The 14,794-nt window shown below is 35.4% G+C and overlaps 1 long non-coding RNA gene across 1 annotated transcript; it reads left to right on the forward strand.

Moving 5' to 3' along the window:
• The first annotated feature begins 13,252 nt into the window (after positions 1 to 13,252).
• On the forward strand, positions 13,253 to 14,437 carry LOC107934985 (uncharacterized). The gene is made up of 2 exons (XR_001694119.2): positions 13,253 to 13,926; positions 14,178 to 14,437. It is a non-coding gene; the product is annotated as an uncharacterized lncRNA (long non-coding RNA).
• The last annotated feature ends 357 nt before the right edge of the window (positions 14,438 to 14,794 follow it).

Consider the following 14,794-nt stretch of genomic DNA (forward strand, 5'->3'; position numbering starts at 1 on the left):
AGGTTTATTATCGTCAACATCGACGATAGGAGGAGCGGTGAATCGGTGCCAATTTCGATTGAGTGAAACCGGGATATTGTCTGTCGCTTGGTTTCAAGTTCAAACCATGGTCCCGATTGTAGCTCCAAAAATAGATGTTTCAGATGGTCTCGGCAGCGACGAATAGCGGCGGCGTACAGCGGTGATGACGGCGATGATGGCATGTACGGAAAAGGCAACAGCATTTTGGTGCAATTTTTGGCCGATTTTTGAATGGTAATGGTGGGGGTGTCAGTTTTGTATGGTTTAAAGGAGAAGAAAATGAAGGAAAAATAGGGGTTAGGGGAAAAGGAGCAGCGACGCATGGTAGTGGTGGCTCTGAACGGTGACGATGGTAGGTGGTATTGCTCCGTTCGACAGTGGTTAGGTGGTTGGGGGTTGAAGGAAAGGAGGAGGGAAAAAGGAAAAAGAAAAGAAAAATGGAGGGGGTTGGTTTCAAGTTTGTCGGCGTGAGGTGGAATGGCGAGGTGCTACGGCGGTGATGAAAGGCCGACGAATGGTGCTGTGACGGCGACAGTCAGCGATGGGGACGGCGTGGCTTGGTGTTGGGTTAGGGTTTTGTTTCAGTAAAGATGAAGAAGATGAGAAGAATTTGGGAAATTAGGGATTTTGTTTTTTTTTGGGTGTTTTAATTTTCTTTTTCTCTTTTTTTTTTATTTTCTTTTTATTTTCTTTCTTTGGGTCATCTAGGCCGTTTGGCCCATTTCTTTTTGCTCACTTGGGTTTGTTTTGGGTATTATGTAGTTGGGTTGGTATTTGGGTATGGGTGAATTAGATTAGGTGTTGGATAAGTGGATTGGGTGGTGGGTATTGGGTATGGTAAGTTAATTGGGTTGGTTAGGAATTTTATGGGTGGGTGTTGGTTTTGGGCTTTGGTGGTTAATTTGGTTTTTGGGTTTTGGGTATTTTAGAATGTGGGTAAATGGTGTGTTGGGTATTTATTGGATTTGGGGTTTTCTGTAAAATGGGTTAGTGGGTAAATGGGTTTTATGAGGAGGATTTTATTGTCACCACATTATCAAGCCGTGCTCACGCCACCTTCATTACTCGTCTTTTTGAAAATTAATGACTCCTATAGTGTTCCTGAAAACATCAAATTGACTAAGTTAAATAAGAATTAATTTATTTATTTACATACTAATTTACTTAAACTAAAAATAAAATAAATGAAAATAAATAAAAATAAATTTGGGTTGCCTTCCAAAAAACCGCTTTTGTTTAACATCGTTAGCTTGACGACTTGTTATTCAAACTTTGGGATCATCGAGAACAATTTCCTCAATTGTGTGTGTTTGAAATTTCTCGAAAAATGGTTTTAGTCGTTGACCATTCACTTTAAAGCGCTTTCGTGTCTCTTCACTTTGAATTTCCACTGCACCATTTGCAAATAAATTAGTAATAATAAACGGTCCTATCCATTTGGATCGAAGCTTACCAGCGAAGATTTTTAAGGTGGAGTCGTATATGAGCACTTTTTGTCCTATTGAGAATTGCTTCCTAGTGATGAACTTGTCATGAAATGCCTTCGTTTTTTCTTTATAAACTCGAGCATTTTCATATGCATCGTTTCTGATTTCCTCGAGTTCCTGGATGTCTCATTTTTGAGATTTTCCCGCAAACTCCATTTTTATATTACACTGCTTAACTGCCTAAAAAGCTTTGTGCTCTAACTCGACCGGAAGATGGCACGGTTTACCGAAAACGAGTCGGTAAGGTGACATGCTTATTAGTCCCTTGTAAGCTATCCTATAAGCCCAAAGTGCGTCATTCAGTCTCAAACTCCAATCCTTCCTGTTAGGTTTAACTATCTTTTCCAGAATAGACTTGATCTCTCGATTTGACACTTCGGCTTGCCCATTTGTTTGTGGATGGTAAGCGATGGCAATTCGTTGAGTCACTCCATATTTCTTCATAAGTGCACTTACGAGCTTATTGCAAAAATGAGTTCCTCTGTCACTAATTAATGCTCGTGGAGTGTCATACTTAGAAAAAATAGGACCTTTAAGAAAGTCAACTACAGTCTTAGCATTATCATTGCGAGTGGCCTTTACCTTTATCCACTTAGAGAGATAATCAACAGCTAAGAGTATATAAAAATTACCAAAAAAAGAAACGAAAGGACCCATAAAGTCGATGCCCCACACATCAAAAATTTCACAAATATGAATAGGAGTAAGAGGAATCTCATTTCGACGACTAAGGTTGCCAACTCTTTGGCATTTTTCACAAGTTTTGCAGAAATAAAAGGTATCACGAAATATGTTTGGCCAAAATAATCCACATTCGAGAATTTTATGTACGGTGCGTTTAGGTCCAAAGTGCCTTCCACATGCATAAGAATGACAAAAAGTTAAGATAGATTGTACCTCTGTTTCTGCTACACAACGTCGTATTACCTGATCCGACCAATACTTCCAAAGGCAAGGATCGTCCCAAATGTAATATCGTGCATCCTTTCTTATCTTATCTTTTTTAGACCTTGGCAAATCTGAAGGAATAGTACCTGTGACGAGGTAATTTACTATGTCCGCATACCAAGGATGCACTGCATTTGCTGAAAATAGGTTTTCATCTGAAAAGTTGTCCTTCAATGGTGTGTCATCTACTGGAATCAGTAATCGACTCAGATGGTCAGCTATTAGGTTTTCGCATCCTTTTTTATCCCGAATTTCAAAATTGAACTCTTGTTGGAGTAGAATCCACCTGATTAATCGGGATTTTGCCTCCTTCTTACCTATTAAATATTTCAAAGCAGCATGATCAGAAAAGATAATTACCTTAGTTCCTAATAGGTAAGATCTGAATTTATCTAAAGCAAACACAACAGCTAATAATTCTTTCTCGGTCGTTGTGTAATTGCTTTGGGTAGCATCCAAAGTCTTCGAAGCATAGTAGATAACATGAGGCTCTTTCCCTATTCTTTGGCCAAGAACAGCTCTCACACTTTGGTCACTCGCATCACACATGATTTCGAACGGGAAGTTCCAATCTGGTGGCTGCATTATGGGAGCGGAGACCAATTTCTGCTTCAGCACATCGAACGCGTCTTTACAAGTCTGGTCAAATTCAAATTCTTTATACTTTTGTAACAGACTACAAAGTGGTCGCGCGATTTTCAAGAAATCTTTCATGAATCATCTGTAGAATCCTGCATGGCCAAGAAACGAACGAACTTCCCTCACTGATGAGGGGTAATGTAACGAGTTAATAATATCGATTTTTGCCTTATCGACCTCGATTCCTTTCGAGGAAACTATATGACCCAAAATTAATCCTTTGTCAACCATGAAATGGCATTTCTCATAATTTAAAACAAGATTAAATTCTAGGCATCTTTGTAATATCTTTGCAAGATTATTGAGACATTCATTAAAAGAGTTACCATATACCGTGAAGTCATCTATAAAGACTTCGATGATTTTCTCGACGTAATCAGAGAATATGCTCACCATGCATCTTTGGAAGATGGCCGGAGCATTGCAGAGTCCAAACGGCATCTGTCTATACGCAAATGTTCCGAAGGGACACGTGAAAGTCATTTTGTCTTGATCGTCCGGAGCCACTGGAATCTAGAAAAATCCTGAGTACCCATCGAGACAACAATAATAGGACTTACCGACTAATTGCTCGAGCATTTGATCGATGAAGGGGAGTAGAAAATGGTCTTTTCGGGTAGCTGCATTCAACTTTATGTAATCGATGCAAACCCTCCATCCATTTTGGACTCGTGTAGGGACCAGCTCACCTAACTGGTTTTTCACCACTGTCACGCCAGTTTTCTTGGGCACGACATGAATCGGACTAACCTAATCACTGTCAGAAATCGAGTATATCATTCCAGAATCTAACAGTTTCTGGACCTCCTTCTTTACTACCTCCATCATGGGTGGATTGAGGTGCCTTTGAGCATCCCTCTTTCATTTCGTGTTGACTTCGATGGAAATTTTGTGTATACAAGTGGATGGACTTAGCCCTTTTATGTCGGCTATCGTCCAACCAATAGCTTTCTTGTAATCTCTCAAAACTCGAACTAGAATTTTCCTCCTCGTCTTTGGTTAATTTGTTTGACACTATTACCGGTAAGGTTTCTTTCTTTCCCAAAAAGACGTACTTAAGGTGGTCCGGTAATGCTTTAAGCTCCAAGGTCGGTGGCTGCAAAACCGAGGGCAACATTTTAGTTTGGAAAGGTAATAGTTCAAATTGGTTACCTCGGTTTGTCAAGAAGGTTGCGTTTTCAATTGATTGACAATCTCTTGCAACGGATCTTCGATGACTGCGAATTCCTCGAAGTGATGTAAAACTTCCATGTCAATGTTTCTGTAAAGGACAGTTTCCAACTCATCAAAGTCATGATATTCAAAATAAGATTGAGTTAAAAAATCTAAAATATCAATCCTAGAAATATTTAATAGTGAGCTAGGATGACCCATGGCCTCGTAGACATTGAATTTCACGATTTCGCCATCAAACTCCATGGTCAGTGTCCCACTTCGAACATCTATTTTTGCGTTTGCGGTACTTAGAAACGGCCTTCCAAGCAAAATTTCAGACGAATTAGTTGAATTATCATCTTCCATATTAATAATGTAGAAATTTGTAGGGAAAACTAATTCGTTAACTTTAATAAGGACGTCTTCAAGCAGCCCTTCGGGATAGACGACTGACCTGTCCGCCAACTGGATTATTACTCCTGTCTCTTTTAAAGGACCCGCGTTAATCAGCTTATAAATAGAATAAGGCATAACATTAATGGAAGCCCCTAAATCACACATGGCTTTCTTAATGCCTCCATTACCTATCTCACAGGAAATAGAAAACATACCTTGGTCCTTGTATTTGGGCGGAACTTTCTTTTGCAGTACTGCGAAGACATTTTCTCCTACATTCACTCTTTCGTTACCTATTAACCTCCTCTTGCTAGTACACAACTCCTTGAGGAATTTTGCATAACGAGGGATTTGTTTGATAGCGTCGAATAAAGGGATATTTACCTCCACCTTCCTGAATGTCTCGAGGATTTCTTTTTCCTCATTCTCTTTCTTATCCCTTGCAAGCCTCCCTCGAAAAGGAGGTGGCATCACAACTGGTCTCTAAATTTCTGATTCTGGCCTGGCTGTTGGATCAGAGATATGCTTTTCTCGTTCCTTATCTTGCCCATGACTTTTGGATGGAACTGTTTCCAGAACCTTTCCGCTACGAAGAGTTATTGCACTGGCATTCTGCCAGGGGTTCGGCTCTATCTGGGAAGGTAATCTACCTTAAGACTCCAAGCGATTAACTGCCATCGAGAGTTTACTAACTTGATTAGTTAACTCTTGTATTAATGCGTCTGTCTTCTATTGATATTTTGCAACATCGGCAGCAAGTCTTTTCACAACAACTTCTAGAGATGTGCTCGGCTTGTGTTGTTGTTGTGGTTGTTGCAGAGGTCTCGGTTGGTATAATGGATTGTATCGGGGATTAGCTCCATAATTCAGGTTAGGATGATCCTTCCACCTGGGATTGTAGGTGTTGGAGAAAGGATCATAGCGTCTTTGCAGAGGTCCCAGAAAACCTCTGACAGCATCAACATGTACCGTTGAATTGTCGTTAAGGATTGGGCACAAATCCGTCGGGTGTTCGACGTAATACAAATTCCACATAGTTGGGTCAGACTCTTTTTTTCTGTATGCAAAGATTGAACAACATTCGTAAGCTTATCCAATTATCTTCTAAAGATGAAACATTTACCCCATTTACCCGCCGTGTCGGTTCCGAATTCGGTCGATACTGTTGAGAATTTGCCGCCATGGTGGATATTAGTTCTCTTGCCCTTTGAGGGGTCATATTAACAAGCGTCCCACCACTAGCAGCGTCAATCATCTTCACTTCCATAGGGAGCAAACCCTCGTAGAAATATTGAAGAAGTGATTTTTCGGTCAACCCATGTTGAGAACAACTTACACACAGTTTTTTGTACCACTCCCAATAGTCGTAGAACGATTCGCTTTCCATTTGGCGAATTCCCACTATGTCCCTCCTAAGCTCAGCTGCTCGTGACGCTGGGAAGAATCTGTCAAGAAATACACAAGATAAGTCATCCCACGTTGTTATAGAACCGGGGGTAAGTAAAATAACCATTCTTTTGCTGTATCAACTAAAGAAAAAGGAAAGGCCCGAAGATTGATTTCATCTTCGGGTACTCCCTGGGGTTTTATTCTTGAGCAGACCATGTGGAATTCTCTCAAGTAAGTGTGCAGATTTTCGTTCTTCAAGCCTCGAAAAGTGGGCAAAAGGTGAATCAAGTTTGGCTTCAATTCGAAAGGGGTTCCTCCGGTTGGATGCATAACGGTGTTTGCTCGTTGGGAGCAGCGGCTAGTTGACGAATGGTTCGGTTTGCCATCCTTTCTGATTCACCGAGGTTGCCTTTTGTTTCAAAGAGTGGTTCAGTCTCAGGTTCAACCTCTTCGACTCGTTTCCCACGTCGAATTGCCTCTGTATGAATTACCTCGCTCAACTTTTCAACATCGGATTCTAGAATCCCTTGTCCTAGCTCAACTCTTGCTTTACTTGCACGTTTAAGAGCTTCTGTCCCTTTTCATCGTGCTTACGCCGATTTCTCAATCTCTAGGTCGTATTCGAGATCTCCTGATGAAGATCTGGTCATGAAGACGATTTAAACAATTGTAAGTGTTGCTAGTCCCCGGCAACGGCGCCAAAACTGATGGCTGTTGATTCCACCAATATAAACCTACACCTAATTTGCAAATTAAAGCAGTATAGGGAGTAGGGTCGATCCCACAGAGACTGGGTTTACTGAAAATTGCTTATCTTTCAACCAGATTTATGTCTGGGCAATTGTCGTTCCCGCGATATTTAGGGGGAATAAAATATGAAACCTGAAATAAACACAAAAAAACGTAAAAAGTAAAAGATGAAATAAGAAAAACAATGAAGTAATATGAAGAAAAATCAATTAAACTTAGCTCAGCCTTAAGCATGGGTTTTCCCGTCTTTGACCCGATCTTCGAAATTAGGTGAACTCTTCTTTTTCGATAAGCTAGTTATAGCTACCAAGGACGCCTCAGACACCAACTCTTCCTTGTGTAAATTAGTTATGGAACGTCCTATAACTAACCCTTACTGATCAAACAACCTACGAAATGTTCGTGATTTAGAACTCCTGCAGCTTTTCTTTTTAGAAGAGCCTAGCTCGAACCAATGCCCTCAAACATTGGGATATTTAAATTCGGTTACTACTTCCCTTGGCGGAACCAAACAGCAATCCCCACTTGGCACGCCAATGTGTTCACGGAAGACCAATTAGACAATCGATCCTTTCGGAATCCCAACTGTACGTCTAGCCACACTAACTCAAACGACGTCTTTTTTGACTTAGTATTGACTTGACTTTATGAGTTGACGAAGTCATACTCTTAATCCGGAGAAATAATAAATATCGAAAGTTGGGAGTTAAACAGCTCGGGTTCGAAACTCACGGGTTTTTTGACGGGGTTAACACCGGCTTAAAGCTGAAAGGGGTTTAGTGTGGCATGAATTTAATCATGCTTGAAGGTTATGGATTGTGTTTTGGCTTTGTGTGAAGGATGATGAAATTTTGGAAAGGAAAGGGGACTTGGATAGCAATTGAACCAATTTGGGAAAAGAAACAAAACCAAATGAAAATTGACAGAATGCTAAACTTCAATTTGAAAAGGGAAAAGAAGAGTATTTCTATTCCAAATAGAAGTAGGAATACAAAGACAAGAGATGACTTTTCTAAGAACTAAAAGCCCCTATTTATATAGATAGGGTTTACTAAAAATAGCTTAATCCTAATAAAATAAAATAATAATAATAAAATAAAACAAAATAATATCTTCTATTTTTAGCTATTTACAAAGTCAAATTTTGATGTTAAGTCCTTGGCCTTCCCATCTTTATGATTTGGCCCCAACTCAATGATTTGTCCTTCAGTTTGGCCCCCTTTTTGCTCGTCTTTGACCAATTGCATCCCTGACAAGATTAAATCATAAAAACACCAATTAAACAGGGATTAAGTCAGAAATAAACCAATTTAGACACATGAATTATGCAAATTAATGTGTTTATCAGGGGGAGAAAATAAAAATTGGAAAAATAAATAGATTGGAATGAATTATCATTATCTCATCTTGATCCTCATACGCAACAATGTGAATTGAAGGTTCATAGGATAACTCATTTACAAAATTTAGCAAATTAATTGTTAGACGCATTTACTGATCTAAAAAGAGTGACAAAATCACATATACCAGTTGTAAATGCTCCAATCAAAATTGATGTCCCTGACGGACAAACTTTAGTTACTAGTGAGTCTAAAGCACCACGTTTGCAGCGTGGCATATGATAAGAATCCTGGAAAAAGAAAATGAGCAAAAACAAATGATAGCCAAATTGAGGAAACAATAACTTTAAAAGGATCTCCAAAAGAGATTTTAGACATGACTGGAGTTCAATAAAAATCTCAGGTATCTGATAATGAAGAGATCTCAACAAATTATGTCATGCCTAAAATTAAGTGGAACCAAAATAAAAACGACGTCGATGCCATATTTGTAAGCAATGTAGCGCTAAATATTTTGAATGTCAATGTGAATCATTAACCAATGTCAATTGAATAATGTAGACAAATAGATGATTGGCCAAAATGGAAAGAAGCAATTGAGACAGAATTAAAATCTCTTACGAAGAGAGATATAATTTGGACATATAGTTTTTACACCTGAATGTGTAAAACTTGTGGGATTTAAATGAGTTTTTGTAAGAAAGAGAAATGAAAATGGAAAAATTGTGAGATATAAAGTGTTTTTGGTTGCACAAGGATTTTCACAAAGACCTAGAATTGATGATGAAAAGACATACTCTCTTGTGGTGGATGCAACTACTTTTAGGTTCTTGATTAGTCTAGCAATAAGAGAAGGGCTTGATTTACGTCTAATGGATGTAGTTACAACCTATTTGTATGACCCACTTGATAATAACATTTACGTGAAACTCCTAGAAGGTTTTAAATTGCCAGAAGCATCTAATTCATGTTCTTGAGAACATTACTCAATCAAATTAAACATATCCCGTTACGGATTGAAACAATTTGAATGCATGTGGTATAATCGTCTTAGTGAGCACTTATTGAGGGAAGGCTATAAGAATGATTCCCATTTCCCCATGCATTTTGATAAAGAGATTTGGATAATGATTTGTTATAATTGCTGCGTACGTTGATGATTTAAATATCATTGGGACTCCTAAAAAGATTTTAGTGACAATAGAGTGTTTAAAGAAAGAATTTGAAATGAAATACATTGGAAAAAGAAGCTCATATAGTCTTATGTGAAATAATTCAACTTGCATTTTACAACTTAAGGAATGATATATTAAGGGTGATAGAACAAAACATATATCACCAAAATTTTTCTTCACTCATGATCTATAAAAGAATGGAGATATAAATGTTCAACAAATTCATTCAAGTGAGAATTTGACAGATCTTTTCACTAAGATGCTCCCTATTGCTACATTTGAGAAGTTAATTTTCAACATTAGATTGCGTTGTCTCAAAGATCTTAAGTGATGCTTACATGATAGAGAGTAAATTCGCACTACAATTTTTTTGTTGTTGTGATATACTATGTATCAAAAGATTATGTACTCCTTTTTTCTTTCACTAGGTTTTTGCCCCACAAGGTTTTTCCTAGTAAGATTTTTAATGAGGCATATCCTTTATACGATGAACATTCAAGGGGGAGTGTTACGAATACTATTAAGTGGATGTTCAACCTTGCACCTTTCATCTCCTTGTAACCCATTTTCTATTTATGTATTAAAAAAATGAGAAGTCTAATCTCCCTATATATATAGTATACTACTTGTAATGATGATGAAAAAGAAGACAAATCCATTGCAAATCCCCTTTATTCTCATCTATTATTCTTGTGTTCTTTGCATTATTATTATTATTTCATAATATATATCATTGTATGCATTATTTATATTTTCTGAAATTGTACACATGAAATTAAAGCAATTATAATAAGTATATTATTAATTCAACATAAAACTAAGTATATTAAAAAGTATATGTATTATAATTATTCTTATTTAGTATCTACATTGTTGTAAGTGCAATAGAACGCAGGTTCAAGCGTACTAAGGAGTTTTTGTCTTTCTATTTAAGAGTTGAGGAAAGATTATGGGTAATTCTAAAAGAGAGATTTCTTTTTTGGTTTTAAATTAGACACATTTTCTCTCATTTAAAGGGCTAAATGAACTACAATTACAAACAAAAAGAATGGTAAATAATCTTAAATTAAACTTTCCACCCAAACTTTAAGGTTATGTAAAGAAGATATAGTGTTGAGATTACTTTTTTGTTTTTTCGAAATTTTGACACTATCAAGAATGTAAAGATATGGTATTGAGATTATTTTGGAATCTTACATTACTCTCAAAATATGAGATTGTTATTATGGAATCTTATAGTACTCTCGGAATATAAAATGAATTATTAATGATGTGTTCATATTCATGATTTTTTTTTGTTGAGGGTATTATAAATTTATATAAGTTATTTTAAAGTAAATTTATATAAATTTTACACATTAATAATTCATTTTATATCAATACTGAAATGTTCATCACTCATATATTCATGTTGCATTCATATTATTTTTGTTTGATATTATTTACAAATTATTTTTTTATATTATGTATCGTATTATAATAAAAGACGATAATAGCAGTAGAATGACCACAAAATAATAAAAAAAGAAAATTAAAAACACATAGATTTTACGTGAAAAATTCTTTCGAAAAAAACCACGAGTAAAAGAGGAAAAAATTCACTAATGTTGAAAACTGAATGATACAAGAGGAGTTTCGACTACATCTATTTAATGGTTGAAAAACCTTATTCTAATTAAAGTCAAATAGTAAAAGTATAGTTTTATATGGCCTCTCGCCCCCCACATATCTCCTTATTTTGTCACAGTATTTATTTTTTTAGTAAGTAACGAGATTCGAGTCAAACAAACTCTAACATATTGTAATGCCTCGATTCATTTTATATTTTGTATAAATTTTCATAAAATTCAATATTTTAACTATTAATTTATTATCTTATTTTTCTTTTAAAAATTATTGTATATGATGGAGATTTGACAAACGTCTCAATCTTAATCATTTTGTTTCCATGGAATTTTTTAAATTTTGGTTAGAAATATATATTTTTTGAACAATGGTTAGAAATAATTCTTGATTTTGCCGACATCAGGCTACGTTTTTATTTTAATTTTCCAAATCTTTTATTTTTCTTGATACATATGCTTTATTCATAACCTCTCATTTTCATTGAAAATGAAAAAAAAAAAAGAAAGAAAGAAGCTTTACATGTTTACTTATTTGTCAAATTCAATTTTGACATTATGTACCCCATAATGAAGAAGTTATATCAAATATTAGTGGTTGTGTTTTGTTCCAAATCTCACTATTATGTTCCACATTTTCCCTCATTCTTTCAGAACTTCTCTTCTCTATGCACACAAAACCCAAGTATTAATTACAAAACAACATTGAAAGAAAATGATGACATATTATTTAAAAATTAAAAAAAAATTATTTACCTTCATTTATGATAACATGTTATCATTTATTCACTGACTGTTCATGAAATTTTACACTATTCATATATCAAATATACATAAAACATAACCCGATTATGAACACATGTTAAGCATTCAATCCTGGAGATGTCTGCTGTTAGAAGTTGTGTGACTCAAATTTCTGTTAAAAATAGAACACAAGTAAACTACTGGACTAGGGTCGCAACCAAGGGTGGCGATACGATACAGGCTACACAAGTAAAATCCATATAGAAGTTTACTTCCTCTATTTGATGTTGATTAGAATAAGATGTTTTAATCTTACTGCATTACTTTTATTTGACTTTAATTAGAATAAGGTTTTTAAACCTATAATCTAAATTTGACATAATAAATTTTCTTCTCCTCTACCAATAGTTTTTTCCCAAAAGGGTTTTCACATAAAATTTTGTGTGTACTTTTCTCTCTTTCTCTACGATTCATTATCATTATTCATGTTCTATTATCGAAACCATTTTTTTGAAAAAGGGGTCGTCTTTTAATTAAAGAAAATGAAAATGGGAGTCGCCACAGATCTTTTTTGTTTAGGTGTGATCGGATCACCTCGTAATTTAATTTTTTAATAAAATATTTTGTTTTACTAAAACAACAATTTTGGTCTACGAAATTTGAAAAAACGGGTTCGGGAGTCGTTTACACACGAGGAAGGATTAACACCCTCGTAATGCCCAAAATTGGTACCTAATTGATTAATTAATGTCTTAATGTTGAAAGTTGAAAATCCGTAAAGAATTTAAAAATACGATCCTCCTTTTTATTAATGATTTTTTTTAAGAAAAATTTGCTTGAATAAATCAAAACGGATGATAAAGACCTTCCTATCCCGAAGTAATAAAATGTCACATCTAGTACGTTAGGACATAACATTTTAAACCCTCGAGAATAAGCTTATCCTTTGATTTTTAAAACTCATGTGTTTTAATTTTAAAAGGTTATTCGGTCATTTAGATCAAACGAGAGAAATCGAAACCTAGTACGTTAGGGCACGATCTTTCGAATTTCCAAACACAGAATATTACCTTTATTAGAGAATATTTTTTTATGAATTTTAGGGTGAAAATTGATAAAATATTAAAAATGATATATGAATGAAATATGCTATCGAATGGTGACAATATGAGTATACTAACAACAGTTCATAAGATACAATTGCAATAATCATGTGGCTTAATATCAATATTAACAATCAACGATGTATGAAATGATAACAATAACGATAGATAATAACAATAATAAGAGTAAGTAAAAGGAAATATGAAATGCATAATAAAAAGGAATAGATTAACCCGTAATATTCAAAAATAAGGGATAATAAATAAATGAAATAAATAGGTAGATACATGACATAAATAATATTAAATATTTTTAAAGTAAGGAATTATAAAATAATAAATAAATAGAGTCTAAACATGAAAACAAATAATGAGTAAATAGATAGATAGATAGATATTACATATAAATATTATTTAAGTTTTAGTCTTTAAAAGGAAACAGATAAATAAAAATACACAAATGATGAAATCAATTAAGCCAGGATTGAATTGAAATAAAAACAGAATTAAAAGGAACAAAACGAAATGAATAAAAATATTGGGCCCAAACTGTGATACGCGAATGAGATGGGGGACCAAATTGGAAAATATCCCCGTCCCCCAGAATGCATAACTTCACTATGGACTGAAATTGAATAGTACAAAAATTACAGGGCCAAAATAAAAGAAAAGAAAAAGGGAACAGGACCGAATTGCAAAATGCCATGAAAGCGGAGGGATTGGATCCGCAAATAACCTATCAGAGTAAAAACACGTGGATCCCCTTTTGGGTTGGGTCAGAACGCGGGTTGAGGGCTATATACAGTGCTGTTTTAGGGCTATTGAAGTTAGCCCTAAATGACGTCATTTACAAGGCCTATAAAACCATTTTTTTTGAAAAATTCATTTGTTTTCATTGTTTCTAAAAAAAAGGGGGAGAAGACCGATTTTTCTCTAGCTCATGCGAACTCCGGCCATTTGGGCCACCGTGGTGGCTTTCGGTCGCCAGCAAAGGCATCGCCGTCAAAGGTGGTCGGAGAATACCAAAAAAGGGCCATTTCAAATGCCTCGCTATCCCCGTCCCAAATCCGAGACTAAGACACTCAAGAGCCTCACAAAATTTTAAAGAAATCGAGGAAAACTTTCGGTTTCCTCTTCTCCGATCATCAGAAAAAAAGGTAAAAAGATTGCGGTTTTTTTATCTTTCTATATACACAATATTTGAAAATAAATAGGCTAAAAAAATGAGAATACCTAGTCTGTTTTTGATTGATATTTGCGAGTTCGTAGTATGCCTTTTTTTGTTGTTGTAAAAAGAACACATAGATTATTACATGGCTTTTATAGTCGAAGCAAATACAACCATTGTACTTTTCGTTTTTGTTCTTTTGTGCTGCTGTTTCTTTGCCCTTGTCTCGTGTCTGTGCAGGTACAGAGGCCAGATGGCGTGGAGGCTCGCAGTGGTGGTATAGGGAGTATGGCGGTGACGTGGCACTAGAGGCTGGAGGTTGCGGCGCACCTAGGGCTAGGGTTCCCTAGGTTGGCTGAAATTGTTTTAGTTTTTGGGCCATTTGGGCCTTGTATTTTTAGGCTAGGGTTTACTTCATTTTGGGCCATATTAGGCCAATTAGATTTGGGTTGTAATGGACTTTGACTTGGACTTAATTTATTGGACTTTATTGTTGTTTAGTTTTGTATTAATTTTTAGTTGTTGGACCCCGGGCAAATTTGGCCCATTACATCTATTAATTACAAAAAAAAAGGTAAAGAATCTATAAGGAGGATGGGAAGACATAAGAGTCTATTGTCATTGGACAATACGCATTCAACCCAATGCTGGTTCATTAGTTAAGGGTGTTCATTCTTTATGCATGTTATAGGATTGGATCATAAAAATTATTTGTTAGTAATATGTGTGGCAGTGAGTTACTTCTATTAGTAGTATATGAGTTGTAAAAAAAATATTATTTTAAATATGTAACTTAAAATTAATTTTAAAAAAATACGGGTTTCAAGTTTTAAAATAAAAAGCATGGGATGGTTAAG

Source organism: Gossypium hirsutum, chromosome A04, assembly GCF_007990345.1.
Source record: "Gossypium hirsutum isolate 1008001.06 chromosome A04, Gossypium_hirsutum_v2.1, whole genome shotgun sequence".
In the NCBI taxonomy this organism is placed as follows: Eukaryota; Viridiplantae; Streptophyta; class Magnoliopsida; order Malvales; family Malvaceae; genus Gossypium; species Gossypium hirsutum.